The following is a 16,743-nucleotide window of genomic DNA, read 5'->3' on the forward strand; positions in this document are numbered from 1 at the left end:
GTTAAATTTTATTCTAGGTTTCTTTATTCCTTTATTCAAAAGCCTTTTTGGGATAACTTTCTGTGTTCTTTTAAGAGCATCAAAGAGCCATATTCTAGACAAAAAGAAATTTGACTAAATTTCCTTTTAAAGCTTTCAGATCTGAAAGCTTTAAAAGAAAATTTCACACTAACCCTGGGTTATCTTAACCCAGTTTTAAACAACTGATGTTTAAATGTTGACTATCATTTTCATGAATTTCACAATGAGCAAGATATCCTTTCCATTTCATTATGACTTGTGCATCTGTGACTGTAACAGAAAACCTTGGAATGTCACTATAAATCAATAAACAGTGTTATTTTTTATTACTATCATGAATAAAATTTTGTTTTTCAAATTAGCTGATGTCATTGAGCAAAATGTGGTGAAAGAAGAAGGTGAGCTTTCTTAAAGCAAATTTGTGTACATGGAAGTTTGGCATTTCTGATGTTAATAATTTCCCCCATCTCTACTATTTCCTGTTTTTTCACTCACCCAATAGAAAAACCCTGACACCAATTTTCTTTTCAATTTACATAGAAAGGGCAAGAGCTGGGCAAGAGCTTTGCAACAGCAATTAAGCAAATAAATCTGATATTTCACTTTATGAGAGCAAAGCAGGAGCAGCAGCAAGAGCAAAAGCTACAAAGATATCAACAAACACTGGGCGATAGATAACTTGCCTGTTCATGTTGAAGAATTTCTCAAATGCACTAGTCCAACTTCATGAGCCCCAGAAGATGGAACAGTTTTGGATTTCTTTCTCCTTCTTTGGTGAGAAGATCTGTTCACTAAAATTGTGGAGGAAACCAACCATCATGCTGAACAGTGCACTCAAACAAAACAACATGTGAAGAAATGCATGCATTCTTCACATTTAATGTTTCGTTTGGCATCAAGTCCTTGTCAGAAACAAGTGTAATGATTAATGTGTAATAGTTAACCATGATTGTGTAACTTCCGTTGGGTTATGAGATGCAAATAGCTCAGCAGATCAGTTTTTCTTAATCAAGCGACGAGATAACACGTGTGAATATAGTAGCGTTGATTACTGGAAAGAAACCGAAAGAAAAGAGTTAAGATTGGAGAAAGAGGTATGATTTGTAGTTGTAATTTGTATTAATCTATTTAGTTATAGTATTTCTCTTATATTATTGCTCGTGATTAGTGTTATTTTGTGAATTTCTCGTACTGTGATACGCCCCCTTTTGCGTTTTTATTGTACAATCGATGTTCTGTACGAATTATAGTAATAGGCTTTTCGTTGTAATTATCCTTTCAGTTTTTACGTAATCAAGTAAATCAAGAAATTAAAGAGCTTTGATCGATACGAGTGGCTTACTTGGTTTCAGTATAAAGTCTTATCTAAATATCGCATTCGGAGCAACGATGGAATGTCTCTAGATCCCTCCGTCCGCTACAACAAGAATGTACTACTTGAAAGACAACTTTGTTGGTGTTCCAACCGTTCAAAAAGTAATGCCAAGGAATCACTTTGGGAAGATTCGACAGTATCTTTGTTTAAACATGTTACCACAAGATGACCCTGCTTATGATAAGCTATTCAAAATGCGTCCTTTGTTGGATAGACTTGCCAGCACTTTCTGCAAAGAGTGTCAGCCATCAAAGTTCATTTCAATTGATGAAGGAATGGTCAAGTACAAAGGAAGACTTGGCTTCCAGCATGAAGCCCATGAAATGGGGCATTAAAGTATGGGTCAGAGCCAATGCGATAAATGGTTTTGTAAGCCTAAACACAGTCTTGGACGCTATGTTGTTTGTAATCTTCTGAGTGATCTAAAGGGAAAAAAATTATCACATCTTTTGCGATAATTTTTTCACTTCAGTTCAACTGGCTGAAGATTTGCTGTCCAACAAACTCTATATTTGTGGAACTACGTGTGCCAAAAGAAATGACTTTCGTAAAGACTTGAAAGCCAACAAGCCCTAAGTGAAAGTGCTCCACTGTGGCACATCTGTCTTTTGTTGGAAAGGGAACATTGTCCCATCCGTATGGAATGACAAGAAAACTGTGGCTTTTATAAGTACCCAATGCGATGCTAAAGGAAACCAAACCATGCACAGAAAGCAGAAGGATGGAACATACATTGAGGTTTCTTCACTTCCAGTGGTAAAGCTTTACAACCAATACATGGTGAAAGTCAAGCATAGTGATCAAATGTATTTGCTCAGTTGGACCTCTACGCAGACGATACGACTGTCACCGCTTCTGCGGATGTGAAGGACTTAGCCACCTTAAATTCATCACTAAACAAGTCTGTTCCGAAATTCAATTATGGGCTTCAGCGAATAAGCTCCCATTAAATGAAGACAAGACTAAAGTACTTACGATCACTGGCAAAAGACGCGTGGCCAACATAAATAGAAGTGACATAGATGTAATCGTAAATGGAAAACAGCTCAGTAATGCGGATTGTTCTACCTTATTAGGCGTAGAAATTGACAGCAAATTGTCATTTAATGAACATGTTGAGAAAGTATGTAAAAAGTTGGCCTCTAGAATCGCAATATTGCGTAAGATCCGAGCGTGTCTACCTCTTAAACAGCGACTTCAGTTTTATAATAGCATTATTCGCCCTGTTATGTCTTACGCTAACGTTGTTTGGGCAAATTGCGATAAAGAGTCGGTTCATAGGGTCTTAAGATTGCAAAAACGTGCGGCACGCGTTATTTGTTATGCCGATCGCATGACACCATCAGTTGCTTTGTTTAACAAGCTAGGTTGGATCCCGTTTTATGAGCAACATAAGATTGATAAATGCACAATAATGTATAAGCGAATTAATGGGACTTTGCCGAATTATCTAAATGAACACTTAATTTTAAATAATAAGCGGCACTCCCGCAACACTAGATATTCAAGCACTAATGCTGTTTGTCCTAAATATAAAAGAGAAACAGAAGGAGGACGCTCTTTCGCTGTTTCGGCAACAAGACTGTGGAACAGTACACCAATTGAAATTAGGAAACTAAATTCTGTAGCATGTTTTAAAAAGAACATGTTTGCCAAGATTTTTAAGGAACAACAATTTTTGCATCATTTCATAATTTAATAATTTATTTTTTATCTTATAATCGAATCCTGTCATATTTTATATTTTAACTGTATATATATATTTTAGCTTACAGTATTTTAGATTGTAAATAGTTGTGAGGGCCACAAGTTTATTAGCCTTTGGCTATTAAGTGCCACCCTCTTTAAATAAAGGCTTTAATTAATTAATTAATTAATTACATCTTAAAGGGCAAATAGATGGTGGCAGTAACTGTTATGGTTTTGTTTAGATGTTAGCATTGTGAATGCACATATTTTGACACAAATTGCAGTTTTCAATTTCACTTCCAAATGGAGAAGATGCTGATTAGCAACCTCTCATCACGGCAACATGCCCTTCAAGGAGGAACCATTCAGACCAGACATTGGCCTGTAAAAATAAGGGAAGATGTAAGAGATGTTTGAAGGGAAAAAGACAAAGTTCAGTCTGATGGGATGTAATTCATGTGGCAAGAGGTTCTGTTTGGATTGTTTCAAGAATCACAACACTGAAGCCTGACCTAGCACAAAATTCAAATGCCTTGAACAATGAACACTCTTTTGCTTCAGTTAAAAAAAAACACTTTAGAAGACATACAGTGTTCTTTTCAAATTAATCATTTTCACTGTAAATATTTCTGTAAAACATTTTTGTTTGACCTACCTTATATCAAGAAATTGCTTAGTAAAACAGCATATATGCTTTTGTTCATTGAATCAAAATGGTGTGAAGAACAGTTTTGTGTGATTTTGAGGTTTGTTTTGTCTACTCATTTTCTCATATTAAAGATGTTACTTATCTTAAATGAAAACTTCAATCTCTAAAGAATTAAGTTTCTCTGCATTGCTCAGTCTAAAATTGCCTGGTTCACTCACTATTTTGCTATAGTTCTATGGCACCTCAAATTTGCCTTTCAAAAGGCATCATGATACCCAAACCCCACAAGCAATTAGGGTATTTACCTAGATAGGCACTCTTGGGAGTGAGAGGGCTAACTTATTTAATGATATTATTGGCTTGAGATTGTCTACAAACTCAGACAACTTAAGGCAATTTTGAGGCAGGAAACAAAAGTTATTTGACTTTGAATCAAACTGAAACACTTCCTCATGTTTTGGTTGTGTTCACAAACCATGATGAAGTAACAAGAATCCATGACACTACAAAATCTTTGAAAATGGCCCCATAACTTTTCAAAATAACCTCAACATTTCACCTCCCTACTGCTTCACTGTACAAGAAGGTACTCATATTTCAATTATAGGGGTGGTATTTGTTCCGGCAACTGAAAAATGTTTTGATGATGGACAAGAGACATTTGAAATATTACCCTTGTTTATGCAAGACCTTGTGCTAGACTATCAGGTTTCATTTTTGTCAAAGGACAATGTGAGAAGTGTGTTTACTGAAAGTAAGAAAGATTTATAAGCTTTATGTTTATGTCTTATACCAAAATGTAATTTTCTGTTCTCATAGCTTCAGATTACTGAGATTCTACTGTCACCATTAAATCCTGAAAATCCAGGCCTGTTCTTCTTAAAGGGGGGTGGGTCTAAGGAGGGTGGGGCCTGCCCCTAAGACTGGTCAAAAGAGTAAGTGTAAAGATCAGACAGCATTGTTTTCACTTGAGCATTCTTAGCTTGATGTCTGAATAATACAGAAGATAGGATGCATGGTAGGGGGGGTTAGGGTAGTTTGTGAAATACAGGAATCTAATTATTCACTAAGTACTGACATATAACATATGTCATCTGCAGATAATACACATGATATTTTTCAAATTTTCTGAGAAGGAAGAAGGCATGATGCTGGAATGCTTCAGGATTCTCAGCTCCTGCCGAGTTTGCAGATATTTGCTTTCAATCTTCATGGGCAACCAAAGTGCATCTATGGGGACCCTGCTTATCCCTTGAGGATTCAATTGCAGGCACCATTTTGCAACCGAGCGTTAACTCCTCAAATGCAGGCATACAATTCAGCCATGAGTGAAGTTCGATCCTCAGTGGAGTAGTTGTTTAGAGATTTCATTAATTATTTCAAGTTTTTAGACTTCAAAAAAATCTGAAAATTGGCTTAAGCAGTGTGGGGAAAATGTGTGTGATGTGTGCACTTCTTAGGAATGCACTCTCTTGCCTCAATGGCAACCAAACGTGAGAGTTTTTGAGCTTGACCCACCCAGCCTACAAGATTACTTTGCTTAAAAAAGTGTAAACATTTAACATTCATTACATTTAAGTTAAGATTTCCTAGACTTGAGTCTCAGAAATGGTGAAGTTTTGTCCCTAAATGAGAAAAAACTCAAATGTCAATTGTACACGTATGTTTCACAACCAAAGTCCTTTTGTATTGTAAGGACCATACATTAACTTACCATAAGTAGAATTAAAATAATAACAATTTTACATCCAATCTTTGAGTAAAACTTTGATGAACTATCAGATTCTTCCAACTTGTGTCATTTGATAATTATTTCTTGGGATCTAAGCTTGATTCTGGTTTGCAAATTTAATTTGCAGTTTTACTTTTATTTTCCTTTTTTTTAAATTTAGGGAAAATAGAAAAACCAAACTGGTTTTAATTTTTTCGACCAAAAACAAATTTAAACTACAAAATAAACCTGCCTTTTTCTATTTCGCAACTGAACCAAATGGGTTGAAAATATCAAATAATGACAACCCCACTGAATGCGGAAAACCCAGCAAAGGGTAACACCAACAATACAAAAAGGTAGAGATCTTAAACCATGTTTTAAGATTTCTTTGGTAACAATCTTTCAATTAGGGTCATCATGGCTGCTGTCTGCGGTTGTTGCTGCTACATTATAGCTAAAATCTGACCCTGTCTGGCAGCTTCTTGTTGTTACTGTTGTTTCTTTAAAGCAAGTTCTTCTGCTCAAAACTCATTTTCCTTCCCTGTATTTTCCTTCAAAAACTTCGCTGCACCATTTCCACTCCACTGTCATTTGGTCTGTTTCCCTTAATCACCCTCAGCTTCAGATATTTTCTTTGTCTGTCCAAATCGCTCCATGGCCTCTTTTCACATTTTCTCTGCAGTTTGTTTGCCCGCCTCAATCTTCTTTAGGGCTTACTTAGAATCTCTGGATTCTGCTGTCAATTTTTCTCACTCTATTATTTCTTCCATTAAAGTTTCAAGTTCAGTCAGATTATCTACTGCAATGCCACTAACCACCACCAACTTACATATCATCCAGGAGAATTTCTTTGAGAAAAATTCCTGAAGATTTTATCTTTGTAAACCCTTTTATATTAAATGATTTTGTGTACAAAAGGTACTTGTAAATAAACTACAGTTAGATACATCCCAGTAGAGAAATCAAATTGTAACGCCATACAGTAAATTTGACTTGAAACAAATAAAAATGAGTTGTAAATGTCATTTTAATCTTAAAAACAGGGAGACTTGCTCCCAGTAAACATGTAAGCATATTATTTAGCACAATATTAAATGCATGCAACACCCAAAATTGGCCAGTGCACACAAAATTTAAAATTCCAAATAGATGGCAATTGAATGCATTTCTGTCTAACAAGGTGTTAATAGATTTGCAAGGTTTGGAAAAAAACTATAAGCCATCCTGTCACCAGGGAATGAGTGAATATTCATACATTAAGCTTAGGTGTTGTAAAATTGCCAATTTGGAGCCTATAAAACCAAATCAAAGTTTCTACATGGTCCTTCATAACCCCTCGTCATTCCTCAGCTTCAGCTACTTGAATTTCATGTAGTCTTTGAGGTTTGATAAGGAAAACTTTGTACTTTCTCTTGCTGTTCACTGTGTTTGCCATGTGCTCACTGCCTTGATTCTTCGACAAACCTGGCAGCAAAAATAAAGGCAGGTTCACTCGGTAAGGAGCATGAAGCTTGATAAATATTCATGATAAACTATTTTTAAAGATGTTAAGTGTATTTCAACAGTTAAAATTGCTCAGGAGACTGTATGAAGCAGAGAAAGAAGCAAGATAAGTCCACGTACCACAGAGTACGCCAAAACCTTCCCACTAGCGTAGAAGGATTACATGCTACGGCTGGATGGGAACAACTGACATGCTCAATGACTCGTTTTTTGACAATTTTACTTCCAGTAGCCTTAGCAGCACCAGCCATAGCCATTTGCTTAAGCTCCCTAGTGATTCATATGTGACTGTAGTGTATTTAATTACTGGAAGATCAAAAGGCACAACGAGGAGTCTGGGGTAATTATTGATAGCATTTGCCACATCTCATTGTGCACGCCATGCCAAATCATGTGAGACTTGTGGCACCACTGTCGCTTTTGGTGGTCAACAAAGCCTGGCTGGTGCTGGCGGCTTTGCTTGGTTTGGCCTTCAGGTCAAACAAGAGACAAAATCCTGAATTAATTCTGTCATAAAAGTCAACCTTTCAAACCAAAGTGTAGACAGAGTGATACATACAATAAATATTCTTGGCACACTTTTGCAACATCAAGAATTATTTGATACATTTTTGTAATCTTGGTTATAAGATTCATGCTATTTATATTTCACAGTATAAAATTGTTCTTAATACTGTATATTGTCATCTTTGATATATTAAACATCAAGTACAGTATTAACCCATTGACATCCGATGCGCCCTCATGCGCCCAGAAATAAAACCCCTCTGAAATTCCAATGCGCCCTCATGCGCCCTGTCAGAAATGGCTTGTTTTGATTGGCTGTAGCTTAGAAACAAAACTCCCTTGGGTATTGAAAAGCAGTGAAACGTGACATGCAAAAAATAACCTTTTGTTTGAGACCAAACTCACTATTCCACGTTTACCATGCGATTTTTGACAAATTTTTCAAAAAATATGTCGTGGTCTTAGACATGGCTTCTGGAAGAATTGATGAAAGTTAATTTTCATCCGATGAAGAGTAAGAAGTCTTTGCTGGTTTTATCATCGAAGAAATTGAAAAAAGCGACAAGCTCGTCAAGCACAGCATGAACAAAACTTACTTCGCAATGTGAATGACGAGATGGAAGACTTTTTCGACCTACGGTCGCAAGAAAGGGGAAGCGATTCCAATGTTGAGCCATACGCTAGTGAGGAGAAAGAAAAAAGCGACAAAAGTAGTGATGAAGAATCTGCCGGAGAAGAAAGCCGACCAAATGCTCTTCAATGGTCTAGCTAATTGCAACAAATTAATGTTGAGGAATTCTCCATTCGTCGTGGCCCGACCAGAGATCTCGGAGAAAATGCAACTGCCAAAGATTTCTTCAATGTATTTATCGACGATGCTTACATTGACGAAATCGTCCGATACACCGTAGCGTACGCTCGTTCGAAAGGGGATCGATCGTTCACATCTACGCAAGCGGAAATTTCAGCGTATCTCGGGCTAAACATTCTCATTGGAATCCATGAACTTCCTCAGCTGGCAATGTACTGGGATTCTGACGAGTCTGTTGGAGTTGATTGCTTTAAAAAAACGATCTCAGAGCACCGCTTCATGACTCTGGAGAAATATTTACATCTTGCTGACCCGACCGCAGAAGACCAAAACAATCTCCTCTGCAAAGTTTGCCCCCTTGTAACTCGCTTGGAGCAAAAGTTTGCCTAAGCGAAGAACATATATGCATTGTTCAAAGTGAAACTTTTCATTTAGGCGTAAAAATTGGTTTGTTCTTGCTCATAACTCGCAAAAAGTACTTTTATAGCTGCGCCTTGTGACGTGTCGCGATGTCGCTATGGCGGGCAAATTCAAAATTGACCCACATTAAAAAGTTTAGGATTCCTTTTGTTGAGGAGAAATTTGCAATCTGCCTTTTGGTGTTGTATTTGAGGGAAAGCTTTTTACATGATTCTGATGGAATAAGAGTGCAAAAGAGAGTCATCATACTGATAAATACTTTCAAAGCTGAAGGCAACCTTGCCAATGACTTGCTGTACATCATGAAGTTGAATCCGTTCTCTAGCTTTAGCATTTTTTTTGAGAGAGCCTGATGCTCAAGTTGAAAATAAAATTTGACAGGGGGAAAGTATATTATTTAATATGCAACTTTGTGCAGTTTCCCTTCAGTAGAGTGAAATGAAGACATTAAAATCTTAAATTATTTTGGCAGTGGTCTGTGTGTTCACTGTGCCAGCCATTTTCTCTGGAAGTTCAGGGGGTGGTCTGAGCTCTAAGGTGTGGAGCTCACTGGGTTAAATTGCTTACACAAGTATACACCTGTTATTCACTATATATCCAGTTTAAAACTTTTTGTGGAACATTTTATTTTTATTTTTATTCCAACCCCCAACATTAAATTCTTGAAAAAAATTCCTGTACCACATACAATATAAAATGTCTGGCCTTACTTCCTTAAAATTATAATCAAGTTATAGTCAATCCACTTTGCAAAAGTAGAAAGACAATAAATGAAGTCATTGAACTGCTAGCCGCCAAATACCAAGGTTCCAAATAATGTACACTTTATTCTTCCTGTTATTTATCTCTGTACAAGTTCAAATCTAGTAGAAATCTAGTAGAAATATACATGTTTCTGTCAGAAAGATTCTCAGGATAATCAAGCACATAAAGTAGCGTATACATACCCGTTGGTGTCTCAAATTTCGCGACTAGTAGTCATTTAATTTTGTTTTACTAATAACAGATTGTTACGTCACTTCATAATAATTATGACAATAATTTCAGTAATTTCGTGTCATAGCGAAACAGTCATCAAGCCACTCTGTTAAGATTTTATCTATAAATTGTAAAAATGTTTTTCGATCTACAATCATCTTCAGTGTTAAGACAACAAAATGATTTTAAAATGGAAGCCTCACCCTGTCAATCATCAAATTGTAGCTGCATATAGCTAAAATAGCATTTTGTGTTGTACTGTATGTGGCCCAGTGGGGCCGTCTACAAGCCGTGGTCTTGCTACACCATAAGGCATCCTCATAGAGAATGAGGAGAGTGAGGCTGCAAGTGGCCATTCACTGGATCATGAATTGGCCAAGTGAAGTTCATACCCACTAGTAGCTCTATATCTAGCAGTGACATTCAATCTGAAGATTTTGGAGTGGCAGTTGAACTTAAGAAATCACGATCACTAACTGATAGTGAGCAGTAATATTTGGTAACAAAGCACTTTGTGCCTAGTTCAAACTATGTTTTCCCATCAACGGAATATAGGGGGAAGGACCAGGTCTTTCCAGTTTTCTTGGATAGAGAAATGCAATGGACTTGTGTACTCTGAGAAACACTGTGGGGCAAACTGTAAGTACTGTGTGCTTTTTCCAGAACTCCATAAACTCCACAATAATCAAATTTGGCGTTCTGGTTGCAGCCCACTAAACCAACTGGAAAAAGACACCTGGCAAGACAGGAAAGCTACATTCCCATTTCAGCACAAGTCAGTATCAAGCACGGGCTGTAGAATTTGCTGACGAGTTCCTTCAAACCACGTCCAAAAAAGCAAAGCTAGTGGATCAACACATCAATTCTTCAAGAGCAAAGCAAGTTAAGGAAAACCAACGCAAGCTAGCCTCCATTGCCAGTGCAATCCTGATGTGTGGGTGACAATGAATAGATCTTCGTAGTCATCAAGATGACAGCAGTGATGTGGCCAATGACCTCGACAGAAACCATGGAAACTTTCTGGCACTGCTACAGTATAGGGCATGTGGAGGCAATTCAATCCTGGATGAGCACTTCAATTCATGTGCTGGGAATGTGATATACAGAAGCAAGACAATCCAGAATGAGCTGATTATGATCTGCAGTCATTTGATCAGAGGCTTGATCCTGGAGGAAGTAAGGGAAGCCTGATTCTACATAGTCATTGCTGATGAGCAACTTGTCTAACTTTGAACAGCTTCCCATCAGTGTCAGATTTCTTGATAGCTACCACAATCCACAGGAATACCGTAGTTATTCGGTTATAATGCACACTCGGTTATAAGACGCACCCCAAACTTAGCAATTTAATTGAGTTGAGTTCTCAAACTGAAAATTACGTGAAAATACTTGGTTATAAGACGCACCGAAAAGTTGAGAGTTAACAAAAGGATGTGATGAATCTGACAACAATTATCCTTACACAATTGGCATGTAAACTCTCTTTGTTAACATAAACAAAAGGAGCACTGGGAGCAGAACAGTCCCAGTGTTGTCCTGCGGAGCCGACAAGCAGAGTTTCACGGTTGCTCTGGCCATGAAAGCGAACGGTGAAAAACTCCCACCAAAAGTCATTTTCAAAGGTGTTAGACAACTGAATATCAACACGCCACCAAGGATGCAGATTTCAGTACACAAGAAAGGCTGGATGGACGAAGAAGGTATGTTTTTTCCTCCAAAATGCTTATTTCAGAGAAGACACTTTTCGAGTAAGTGACACGATTATCAGAATTCAAAACGAGGTTCGAACGATTGTATTGTTGTCAAGGATATCATGTTACTGAGCATGTGCTGTTAAGCACGTATGTAGCACGTATGCAAATTCTGTTTGTTTGCTTTTCTCCTGAAGTCGTTAGTGTTCTAAAGGTCTCTAAAGGCAGTATTCTTTTTTAATTCACAGGAATAAAGGAGTGGATTAGGCACAATCTTCGCTACACCGCAGACCGAAAAGCTCTACTCGTCTGGGATTCATTTTGTGGTCACTTAACGGAGGCCGTAAAAGATCTTCTGGCCAGGCGAAATGTTGACGTCGCTGTTATCCCTGGCAGACTTACACCCGTGTTGCAGCCCCTTGACAAATGCATTAACAAGCTGTTTAAGAACAAGGTACGCTCCCAGTATCAGGCTTGGATGGTAAACGGTCCGTTTACTTACACTCTGTCGGGGAAAAAGCGAGCGCCGAGTAAGGAACTTGTTTTGCAGTGGATCCACAAAGCTTGGCAAGAGATACCTGCCGATTTAGTCGCCAACTCCTTCAAGTCCTGTGGAATTTCGAATGCTCTGGACAGCACCGAGGATGAAGCTGTGTGGGAGGAGGAAGGGGCTGGAGCTGATGAAGCAGACGACGAGTTCGACACGGACAGCGAGCAGGAAGACTAGGCGACAAGACAAACAACACAACAACCACCTCAACGGCTCTTTTCAGAGCCACCCTGGTTCTTTTCAGAACCACCAAATCTATAAAAGTCAATGACCAACAACTAGTGTCCTGTTCTGGTGTTTTTTAAACTGTAAGTTCTTCTCAAATTGTGATCTTACGATTTTGTTGTGCGAAAATACTTGGCTATAAGATGCACCCCAATTTTAGAACTAATTTGCCACCTAAAGACAGATTTTTCTTGAAAAAACCGTGCGCCTTATAACTAAATAACTAACTAGAGCTCACCAATTTGTGTGGACGGGCCTATGATGGTGCCAATGCAGGTGCCACAAAGGGGGCAGCTGCACACATCCTACAGCAGTATTCCAAGGCCCTGTTTACATACTGTGCAGACCATATGCTGAACTTGTGCGTGGTTAAGTGCTCCTCAGTTCTCAAAGTAAGCAATGCTACAGACCTTCCAGATAGCATTGTTTGTTTCTTCGATAATTTACCTAAACGTCAGAATTTCTGACATCGTTTATTCCTGAAGGTGAAAGCAGAAGGACATTAAAAGAACTGTCATACAAGATAGGTAGAACACCATGATGCCTTTAACTCTTTTCTGACAAAACCAAGGAGACTGGTACTAAAATGTACCACCCCAGTTTGAGTGGTCAGCAAAGTTTGTTTTGCTACACATGCTCAATTAAATGCAAATCCGAAGAAAACGTGGTTTCAGAGCGAGGAAACGTTGGGTGAATCATATATATAGACATATTTTTTCCCCAGCACATAAAAGAGGATTTCGCGTGGCTTTCACCTGTCATTTTGAAGCATTTTAGAGGTGTAATGACGGAAAGGTGAATCGTATTTTTTCTATTTTGCGTTCGTTTTGAAGGTCGGTGTTGTCAATCTTATCGCAATTTCATTGTGTTTAGCGATCACTTACCTCAGTAATCAAGTTTTTTCCCCCAAAAAATTTAAAATTTCTGTCATCTGCACTTAATAACTGATGTTTACTGATTTCAAAATTTTTATTTTTGCATTACTGATCGGTGCTTTTGTCTTTCAATTTTTTATTTTTACCACCTGATTTTCGACCACAGTTTCATCAATGAGTGATAGTGAGAGTTCTGACAATGGATTGTCTGAGAATGAAGAACTGGGCCACGATGAAGAGATGGAAGATGATGGATCAGAGTGGGAAGATGCATCCTCAGATGAAGATGATGATGAGCCCCCAGCGAGAAGGGTCAGACAGGAGTTGACTGAAGGGTATGACACTGCTGATACGTATAGGCCCGCTGTCCCATTCAACCCAAGAAGACCCACTGGGCCTCAATTAGCGGACCAAACAAGGCAAGATGCTATACTGCAGTTCAGCAAAGAGGTGGACTTTTTCAAGTTATTTTTTTCAGTAGCATTACTTCAAAAACTCTGAGATTTCACAAATGCCTATGCCCAGGAACACATTGATGACAATCCAACCTATCAAAACAAAGCCAAAGGCTGGGATTTGATATCTGTCAGTGAAATGTATGGTTTTATTGCCTGCTTGATTTATATGGGCTTCATGCAGTTACTTTGGCAAGAGTATTACTGGTCCTCTGCATCATTGCATCATTGGACAATGGCAACTGGGTTTGTCGTATGATTTCCTTCAGGGACAGGTTTAGGGCAATCATGGCATTTTTCAGATGTAATGATCATACAGCTATGGATAACAATGAAAAACTCCGACATGTATGATACTTGATTGACAATGTCAAGCAGTCCTGTCAAGAATTTTTCCAATGCAGCAAGGAAGTTGCAGTGGATGAGAGAATGGTGCGATCGAAGCACAGATCTGGTATGAGACAATACAATAAAAACAAGCCCACAAAATGGGGTTTGAAACTGTGGGTCCTGGCTGATTCAGATACAGGTTACACTTATAATTTCAATGTGTAACTTGGAAAAGCCAGAACAGCAACATCAGGAAAAGGGCTTGGCTATGATTTGGTTGTGGAACAGAGTGCTTGCCTCAACAAGGTTATCATGTGTACTCTGATAATTACTATACCTCCCTTCCTCTTCTGGTAGACTTGAAACAACTGGGACTTCTAGCCTGTGGTACTACATCAGCAAACAGGAAGCATTTTCCCAAAGAAATGAAAACAAGTGGTGCATGGGCTAAAGGTGAACCTTGGAAAACAAAGGTGGCAACGGTTTGATGGAGATGTTCTTGGCATCCAGTGGAAAGATGACAAAGTTGTTAGTATGCTGAGCACCATCCACAAAGGAAGTGACAGTGTCTGGTGTAGACGGCGATGTAAGGATCCTCACACAGGAAGGTTCTCTATCAAAGTCTTGAAACAGCCAAAGGCTATTCAAGATTACAACAGGAACATGAAAGGGGTTGACCAATCAGACCAACTGATTGGATCATACAGTGTGCTATGAAAAGTGAAAAAGTATTGGAAAGTACTATTTTTTCACCTGATTGATGTTAGCATTGTCAATGCATTTGTACTGTGGAAAGAATATCAAAGTCAACACCCAGAAAGAGCTGACCTGCAATGACCAAAGGGATATGACCAATTGGCATTCAGGGAAGCCCTTGTATGACAGCTGGTCAGTATTGAAGAAGCTGACCCAGTTCCTGTCAGGGGGAAGCAACCCAAGTTACCAAAAAATGCCTGGAATGGAGCCTCTCACCTCCCAGTTGTTGACAGCAGTCATGGTAGATGTAAAGTGTGTACGTCATCTGGAGTCCAATCTCACTCCAATGTGAAATGTGAGACATGTGATGTTGTTCTATGTCTCAACAACGACAGAAACTGCTTTTATGTGTATCATACCTTAGATTACCAAGGAGGCACATAGATGATTGAGTTCAGTAATGTACTTCATAGCTCCTGTAAGTTGCTTATGAACATTTGTCATAGCTCATAGCTCCTGTAAGTTGCTTATGAACATTTGTCGTCACTTTGCTTATGAACATTTGCCACGGTCATGGCAACACTATGATGCTTTGCCATTGAAGGTTTTGGGAGACAGTGCCTATAAGAATACGTAGATATTGACATTTCTCACCAGTGTTTTGTTAGAACTGGTATAACTGCCATTCTGTGTAAAAGAAATCAAAAGATTGTTAGTGTCTGTAAACCTATCTTACTGTCATGCTATTCACGCTGGAGAAAGTTGTGGTTTTTCAATGTGCTTGCTGACAAGCCCATGGCACTCAGAGAGCCAACAAAAACATGTTTTTGTCTTGCTAAAAGATCAAAGAACCTTGTGAAAAAAAAAAACTCAATTCATGTACCTTTGGTCTACCATTTTAGGAGTTTCAGTAAAAATTTTGATTTTTTATGACAAAAAATAGATTTTTTTTTATTTCAATCTCAGTAAGAACAATTTCAAAGGTCATAACCATTTTTATAAACAACTTTATTGAACAGTAAATTTACACAGCTTTAAAATGATATGTAGCTTGATAGGATTACATGGTTAGTAAATATTTTACAATTTTTTAATAATTTTCTCATTCTGCATCGACAAAATTTCTTAAATTATGGCTGTTAGAAAAGAGTTAAAGTTTTTCTTCTCCTATACAAGCTGTTGGCACACTCCCTGAAATATTTATCAACTGCACCGGCCAAGGAATGGAACAGGGAAATTCACAACGACACCCGCCTTATACTGAATTTGTTACTCCACTTTCCCCTTGTTGTGGCATTAACACTAACTTGAGAGGTGCTGCTGATGACCAAGGCCCTGCATATCAAGCTGCAAGGCACCTACATGGACATCATGTGAGCCCATGAGGAAGTTGCGCTTGTTAAGCAGCAAGTGAAGCAAAACCGCAAGGAGGTTGATGGCTTCCATCAGCACATTTACAATACTGCTGTTGCTCTGGCAAGTGAGGTCGGGCTGTTGGAGGAAACACCCAGGGTAACTGGATGGCAACAGCATAGGACCAACCCTGAGGCATCTACACCATGTGAATTCTACCACCACTCAACAGCATGGCCACTGCTTGACCACCTCCAGGTGCAACTTGAAGAGCAGTTCAGTGCTGGGTTGCAGAGTGCTAGGCATCTACACCACTTTGACTATCTTGCCCTGTGATCTTCAAAGGAGGGTTGAGCCACTGAAGAGGGCTGACATTGAAGATATTCTCAATGTATGAAACAGACTTGCCATATGCCTATGCAACCTGTGTTGAGTTGCAAGTGTGGTACCTCAAATGGCATGGCAATCCCAACAACACAGAAGTTAATATAGCCCCCAAGGTGCTACAGAATACAGACAAGGTCATGTATCCTAACATCACCACACTTCTTAGGGTTGCAGCAACACTGCCAGTGACAAGTGCTATGTGTGAAAGGTCTATCAGCACCCTACATTTGCTGAAAACACATTTAAGGTCAACCATGACTAACTCACAAATGAATGGCCTTGCAATGATGTTTAACCATTGGAAACAAAGCAGCCAGAAGCTCTAAAATTTGATACCATCATCGACAAATTCCCAGCTCGCAACCCTCAAAGAATGAAACTGTCTGATTTGGGTGAAAGTGGCAAAAGATTGAGCTCACTTATCCCTCATGAAGAGCTAGATTCAGCTTCGTAGACAATTGTCTCTGATTTCACTGATTCCAGGAAATATTTGTAGAACAAAGTCCTAAGGAGT

At 38.6% G+C, this 16,743-nt stretch overlaps 2 pseudogenes; both read left to right on the forward strand.

Moving 5' to 3' along the window:
* Positions 1–1,449: 1,449 nt before the first annotated feature.
* Positions 1,450–3,095, forward strand: LOC131793254 (uncharacterized; annotated as a pseudogene).
* A 4,830-nt stretch (positions 3,096–7,925) lies between these two features.
* On the forward strand, positions 7,926–8,659 carry LOC131782876 (piggyBac transposable element-derived protein 5-like; annotated as a pseudogene).
* Positions 8,660–16,743: the final 8,084 nt, after the last annotated feature.

The sequence above is a fragment of the Pocillopora verrucosa genome, chromosome 11 (genome assembly GCF_036669915.1).
Source record: "Pocillopora verrucosa isolate sample1 chromosome 11, ASM3666991v2, whole genome shotgun sequence".
Lineage (NCBI taxonomy): Eukaryota > Metazoa > Cnidaria > Anthozoa > Scleractinia > Pocilloporidae > Pocillopora > Pocillopora verrucosa.